Genomic DNA, 6390 nt, shown 5'->3' with positions numbered 1-6390 from the left:
ATGCAAAGTGTTTATAGTCTGAAATGGGGTGACTAGCAAAGCAAGCTGACCTTCCTGGAGCCTGCCCCAAGAGATGATGGGATCTCCTTGTGCCATCTGTTCTCTGTTTGTTAGCCGAGTTTGCTCAATCTCAAGCTGATGACAATGGCAGTAGATCTTGCTGTTTTCGGCAAAATAAAGAATGCAAAAGGGAGGATGAGGTCTACTGGGAGAATCTGTGTTTTAAAAACTAGGAGGGTGGGTGCTGGCCTGGTTTCAGAGTTCATCCTCAGTCTGGGTGAGGCTGGACAGTCCACCTCCATTGGGCTCACGTGCTGCTGAGGACAGGATGCGAGTCCTACCACAGCTATGAGGTGCGAGGGTTGAGTGAGAAACTGGCTTGTGGTGGTTGGAAATTGCCTACTGGGGCAGCCTTGTATGTTCTGGGGGAGATCTCCGCCCCCAGAAGCTGGCTGGAGTGGTGCTGAGCTCTCAGTACAGACCAGGCTGGGCAGAAGAGCTCTGGAGGTGTAGGGACAGAGGGAGGCTGGGGGAGGTGGGACATGGTGCTGTGGACACCCTCTCGGGGTGGCTGGTGGGCTGGGCAGTGGGTTTTTGGGGCATCCCCGTGGGTGCCATCCCTCCTCTGATGAGGACAGGCTGTCCTGTCCACACCTGCCTCCGCTCCCAGGCTCGAGCCGAAGCTCCTGCCCCGTCCAATTGCTCCAATTAGCGCTGTGGTTTGTTTTTCTTTATTAAGAAGAGTGCTTGAGACCTGCCTGTTTTTGAGTCGAGCTCTCTTTAATCTGTCCCTACCATCATTGAGGTTAAGTGAGCTCCTTGCCCAGCAGCTCCTTTGGCAAATTAGAGAGAGCCGTGGAGACACTGCCAATAAGCTTTCCACCGTGCAGATCTTGCCCAGCAGAGCCGGAATTAATTAGGTCATGCTGCCATATGCAATCCGTGCACCTGAGGTTTGACCCAGCTCCTGTGAAAGCTGGCGGGGCAGGGCCGTGTCTGGGAGCTGGACAGGAGCTGTGGCTGGGGATTTGGGCAGGCCGGGGCGGAGCTGTGCCCTTCATTTTTGTGGACCAGTTTCATTTGCCCAGGAAGATTGATGTCTTCCTGCGGGAGCTTTGTCTGTGCCGAAGCGTCTAGAACAACATTGCCAACGTACCTTGGGGCTGGGCAAGGTGATTATTTCGAGACTAGGTGTTGAAATCAAATAAATAAGTTAATCATTTTACACGCTCAGAAGAAAACCCATTTATTTCATCCGAGACTTCTTTGCAACAGCTGTGTGTAACTCTGTCATCTTCTGTGTAGCGTTGGGCTCAAATCTGACAGTTTTCACCCAATGTCTCTGGCTTCCCATGGGCCTGGCCATGCAAAGGTATCTGTTCAGGGGAGGCAGGATTGTTCTGCTTGGCCCTTGCGGGCAGTCGGATGTCCGCCTGCGAGCAGTGGTGGTGGGCCCACGCGGACCCCTCCACATCACAACCCGCACTCGCAGCACGGAGAAGATCAGCGTGCTATGAGGGGAGACTCCTCTTTTGAAAAGAGGCTTTAAATGATGTCAAGAACCACCGCAATGATATGGTTTTTACATAAATAATAATTAATTACATGTAAATCAGACTTTTCCCCACCCCTTCCATTAGTATCGTCTTTGCTAAGCTCTCTGTCTTGTTGCTGTCCGCTCACTTTGACTAGTTGAATGGCAGCAGACATCATTTGCAATGCTAACGTCAGATACGGGTCAAAATGGACAAGGAAAACACAACCCGGGGTTTTATCAATGCAATAACAACCAATTCTGTCTAGAGATGGCAGCGCACTGGGGCTTAACCTCTTCACTGCCACGCAGCAAGAACCACCAGGAATTTACTTTTCTGGTCTCTTCTGCTGCTTCTAACTTGATTTCATCTCTCCTTCTCCCGACCATTGTGTTTTCCCCCCTCTCTCCCCTTTCTGCTGTTTACTAGAGCATCTGGTAGTGTTTATCTCCCAGGACACAGGGGACTGCTGTTTTCATAGATATGTAACCAGAGTAAAAGCTTTAATCTTTGTTGATGTTGGACCTTTGGATTAAGAAAGTCTTAATAGTGGAAAAGTTAGGATGGAATAATACTGAGCCAAGTACGCTTCTGAGACGGCATCAACAGAAAATCCTTCGTGGGAGAAGCTGCATCCCCTTCCCAGCTCAGCTATGGGGAAGGATTGCCGAGTGGGGATGGGCAAGGAGATCATCCCACTGGGATGGGACCAGCCGGCCTGCCGGGGGCTGGAGGAGCAGCGCATCCCCACGGGGACTTGTGTGCACCACAGCAGGAGTTAGAGCAGCCCCAGAAATGGCAACGTGATGCGAGAAACCCGTCTCCATCTCAGCTCGCTTCTCCTGGCGGGGCAGGGAAGGAGTGGCTCTGGCCTTTGGCAGATGCAGACGGTGCGTGGCTGGAGGTTTGAAGCCCCTGGGGAGCAGAGGCTCTGCTGGCAGCTGGAGGAGGAGGGGGTGTGAATTTGCCTCTTGCTCTAGAGAAGTACTGGGGCTTTGTGCAGAAGCTTTAAAGATGCTGAGCCTGGCTGAATTAGAAGCTGTCAAGGTGCAGCAAGAAGCAGAGCTGCCGACAGAGGTGCAGGAAGCACTGCAGAAATCAGGTAGCACAAGGCAGGCAGGTGTCTGCTACCCACAGAAGCGAATGCAGGCCTGTGGTGCTCACAGTGAGGGAGCTCTGTTGCTCTCCCTGGGGACGAGGCGCTGTCCCAGGCCTGCAGCAAGGGGAGCCACGCTGGAAGCAGGCACGTGAAATCCAGCTGGCCGCTGGTTTCACAGCGAGAATAACTTCAGCTGCTAATATTGTAAGTGCTTCACAAATTTGGTTTGGGTAGTCGTTTTTTTTTATAGCAGTAGCATTTCATGTAATTCAGGTTTTGAACTTGAGGCCCTGTTTCAGGTGCTAGGTACTCGCTCCTATTTCCACTCCTGCCAGGTAAGTTGTAAACCTGGCTGGAACCCGGCAGGAGAAAACCCCGCTGGAAAACCATCACTTTGGGTGATGAAGCTGGTGAAACGGAGCTTAGCCCGCAACTTTGTTCCTGCAAAGGCTGTAATGAACCAGGCTAATGAATTACCTGAAGTCATCCTGGGCTAGGTACGTGGCAGGCTGTCACCCAGCAGCGTGTCAAGCCGGAGACGCGCAGTCAGGCTGTCCTAACCTTTGCACCTTCTCCCGCTAACTAGTGAACTAGTTCTGAAAAAGCCCAGGCCCGCGGAGTCCTGCAAACCAAATGGTAAAATATTAATAAGCCAAAGAGGAGATGACAGGTGTCACTGGGACTCTGCGGCAGCGCAGTCGTCGCAGGAGGCTGCCGCTGGCCTCCTACGCCTCCAAACAAAGGGAGCTGCAAAGGGGGCTCGTGCTCAGAAAATTTCACCCAACCTTTTTTTTTTTTTTTTAATCTTTTTTGCATGCAAAAATGCAGATTCAGCAGCACCAAAACGGTTTGTGCACACATGCCAAACTTGTCATTTATAAAAACTCAAAAAAGCTCTGACAAATGCTGAAGCTGTTAGTTTTGACACTTCTGACATGAAACACTTTGATTTTTCATTTTGAAACTACTTTGTGTTCAAAATGTCCTTTAATTTTATTTTCAAGCAAGGGGGTGTGTGCCTTTTTTTTTTTTTATTCCCCTAAAATTCAAAATTGAAATCTTTGGATTGACTCAAAATGAAATTGTTCTTGGATTTTGGTTTCACCAGCTTTTTTCTTAGATGTTTGAGTTTGGCTTTGAGTAACTTTTTTTTTAACCCCCCAAAATTGCCAGTTGGTTTATCAAGGGCTACAGAGAATGTCAGACCTCCTTGAGGGATGCAGCACACCAGAATGTGTGTGTGTGTGTGTGTGTATATATATATATATAATTTTTGGTGGCTGTCAGTTGCAAAAAAGGGAGCCTCACTTTCTCTTTCCAGGAGACGGAGTTCACTGTGTCTAGCTGGGATAAATAAGAACCTGTAGTTCTTCTCGCTGCGGAGGGTTTTGTTACGTTATCTGCTGAAACATTCCGCTCTGTGTTAGTAATGTGAATAATGATTATTCCTTGCTTCTGAGCTCTCCCTCTTGGCTCGGGAGCTGGGGGTTCAGGAGACACCTGGCGTTGTTGACAGAGTGCTGAACTTGAACGCCGCGCACTGTGACAGGGCAAGCCCAAATATTTTGGGAAGAGTCCTTGTTATGTTACAACAGGGGTTGGTAGCACGAGTGCTGGGACTGCTTTGCTGTAAGGCCGAGCTGCTTACTGCTTTGTTACTGGAGAACAGCGGGAACTCCGGCGTGTGGGCCGCTCTTAGGAGGGTTGGACTTGGGCATTTCTTTTCCTGGGAGGTGCCAAGGACCTTCCCCAAGATGCTGGGTCACAAAAGAGGCCAGGAGTAGGAGACCCTGAGAAGTTTTATTCTAGGAGTCAGGAACTGAATAAAACTAAAGCTCTCCTGTAAGAGAAGATCGGACATCTTCTGGTGTTTGCCAGTTCACGTACCGCACATAATTGCGTTCAGGAAGCAATAAGAGTTAAATGACATTAATTCCCATGAATATTCATTTAAGGATCTGTACCAAATTCAGGCAGATTAATAGCCCAACGCAAATACAATGGCCATTCATGGCCCCCCCAGGAAAAGGCAATTCGCAGTGCCTGGCAGCTCAGGACAAATGGAAACGTGCTACGGGAAAGTTATCTCTGGGTGGCTGCTGACACCCTGGACACCTCAAGGAGCAGAGGGTTAGCTGCCACGGGGCAGGGCAGCGATTTTTGTCTGCTGCTTGGCTCTGAGCAGCAGTGCGAGGCCAGAGGGTGCTTATGGGGCATCCTCCTGGAGCAGAGCAGGACGTGATTCCCACCACAGACAGGGAACTGAAGGGGTGCTGGGCCAGATCCCGACTTCCCATGCCTGATGCAGAAGGCAGGACAACATCCCAGTGCCTACACTGGCCCTGCTGGAGCACCAAGCAGCCTTGAAACCCGCCGTGCAGCCCGGTGAGGCGTTCTGTAAACCTCGTAAACCAGTGACTAAAAGGGGAAGGACTCGGAGGCCTGGCTCCAGGGCCACCAGAGGTGTGGCATGCCAGTAGCTTGGAAAACATTCCAACTTTCAAACAAGTAACACCTATAATTACAGAGGCGTCATCACCTTCATCATTTTTTTTTTAGCAAACAAGCTGTAGTTGTAGCCTGTGTACACCCTTGCCAAAATCTGCTGAGCGTTTGCTCTGGGGATGGCTTTGCTTGTGGGGGGAACAGCAAGCAGCGCTCTCCAGGCACCTGCAGAGCGTCAGGGCCCTGAGCAGCTCCGGTACCAGCAGCAGTGGTGGAGGGGGAGCCGTCCCCACCCTGTATCCTCGGGGGGATTAATCAGGTTTTATGGGGCTGATGTGCTGGTCTGGATGGGTGAAACTGACAACAGGAGATGGAGGGATTCCCAATAACCAACGTTTATTCCGGGATGAACATGAAACAATCCTAAGAGCAGGAAGGGGGTGTTTCAGAAAAGTTATTTGAGGATGTTCATCTCTGTGTGCTGCAGAAACAGGTGAAGAAGCATGCCTGGACCACGACGGTCCCAGCGTTTAAAGCCGCAGGTCCCTGCCGGGGCTCGCCGTCGTCCTCGCAAATATTTATGTGCAGCGCTTTTCCCCCTTGATGACGGAAAATATAATGAATTAGGCCTAAGTGCCTTGCCATTACCGGCATTTCAGGTGTAACTGCTACCGGCTCGGCTCCCCGCGCCGGCGGAGCGCTGCTGCCGAAAGGTGGCGCCGCGGCCCCGGCCCTGCCCGGCCGAGCCCCGCTGGGGGGCGGGGGGGGGAAACGCTCGGGGGTCGGGGGGGTCCTGGGGGGGACCCGGGGGGCTCCGTGCATGGGCGGCGGGGCTGGGCCCTGCCCCGCGGTGCGGGTGCTTGCGGTGTTTCCAGGGACCCCCCCCCCCTCCCCGGGCTGGGCCTGGGGAGCTTTGTTTGGGACCCGCTGGGAGCCAAAACTCGCAAAAAAAATCAAAAAATAAATAAAAAGAGGAAAAAAGAGAAAAAAAAATAATAAAAAGAAGGAGAGGGGGAAGAGGCTCCGTCCCGCAGCGGGGGTCACCAGCCCTGGCCCGCGGCCGCCGCCCCCCGCGCAGCCCCCTTGGCCGCTCCCTGCGCTGCCCGCGATTTTCAACTTTGCGGAGCGCCCCGCACGGCTGCTCCCGGCCGGGCGGCACCGGCAGCTCTCCGCAAACAGCCCCCCCTCCCCCGGGGCACCCCCCCCCCCACTCCTTCTGCCCCCGCCCCACGACCCTCGGCCCGCCCAGCCACAGCTGCGCACCCGCGCAGTGCTTGCGCGCCCAGCGCAAGGGGGGGTAAGGTTGGGGGG

The sequence above is a fragment of the Oxyura jamaicensis genome, chromosome 12 (genome assembly GCF_011077185.1).
Source record: "Oxyura jamaicensis isolate SHBP4307 breed ruddy duck chromosome 12, BPBGC_Ojam_1.0, whole genome shotgun sequence".
Classification (NCBI taxonomy): domain Eukaryota; kingdom Metazoa; phylum Chordata; class Aves; order Anseriformes; family Anatidae; genus Oxyura; species Oxyura jamaicensis.
This window is presented reverse-complemented; position numbering follows the sequence as displayed.